This window comes from Elephantulus edwardii, unplaced genomic scaffold (assembly GCF_000299155.1).
Source record: "Elephantulus edwardii isolate Elephantulus edwardi_28Jun2011 unplaced genomic scaffold, EleEdw1.0 scaffold00027, whole genome shotgun sequence".
NCBI lineage: Eukaryota > Metazoa > Chordata > Mammalia > Macroscelidea > Macroscelididae > Elephantulus > Elephantulus edwardii.
The window spans coordinates 9,939,263-9,939,749 of NW_006399777.1; the positions used below are offsets into that span (position 1 = coordinate 9,939,263).

General features: G+C 69.6%; 1 protein-coding gene across 2 annotated transcripts in view; it reads left to right on the top strand.

The window, feature by feature from the left end:
* Window positions 1-487, top strand: part of UBE2E1 (ubiquitin-conjugating enzyme E2E 1) — an 80,258-nt gene that overhangs the window by 3,560 nt on the left and 76,211 nt on the right. The window lies entirely within an intron of this gene.

Below are 487 nucleotides of genomic sequence, written 5' to 3' on the forward strand. Positions count from 1 at the left end.
CGGATGGGCAGGTCCTGTGACCCCCGGCGGGGCCGGCCTGGGGGGCAGGGGGGCAGGGAGGTGTCCGCGGGGCGCAGTGAGGCCTGGGGGCCCGGTCAGAGTGAGGGCAGCTGTCCTGGGACAGGGGTCAGGGCTGGGGGCAGGGGAGGTTTCTGGGGCCAACCCGCGGGGCAGGAGTGGGGGTTGGGGTCCGACTTGGGGGGTGCTGTCTGCGGGGTGGGGGTGAAGTTTGGAGGGGACTGTCCTCAGGCCCAGGTGAGTCCAGCGTGGGAGTGAAGGCTGGGGGGACTGTCATCAGGCGTGGGTGAGACCTAGGGGTCCAGAGTGGGAGTGAAGTTGGGGGTCGGGGGTGGGGGATTGTCCCTGGGACACAGGTGAGGCCTTGGGGTCCAGAGTGGGAGAGAACTCTTGGGGGGGGACTGTCCTTGGGACACAGGTGAGGCCTGGGGGTCCAGGGTGGGAGAGAAGTATGGGGGGGAGACTGTCG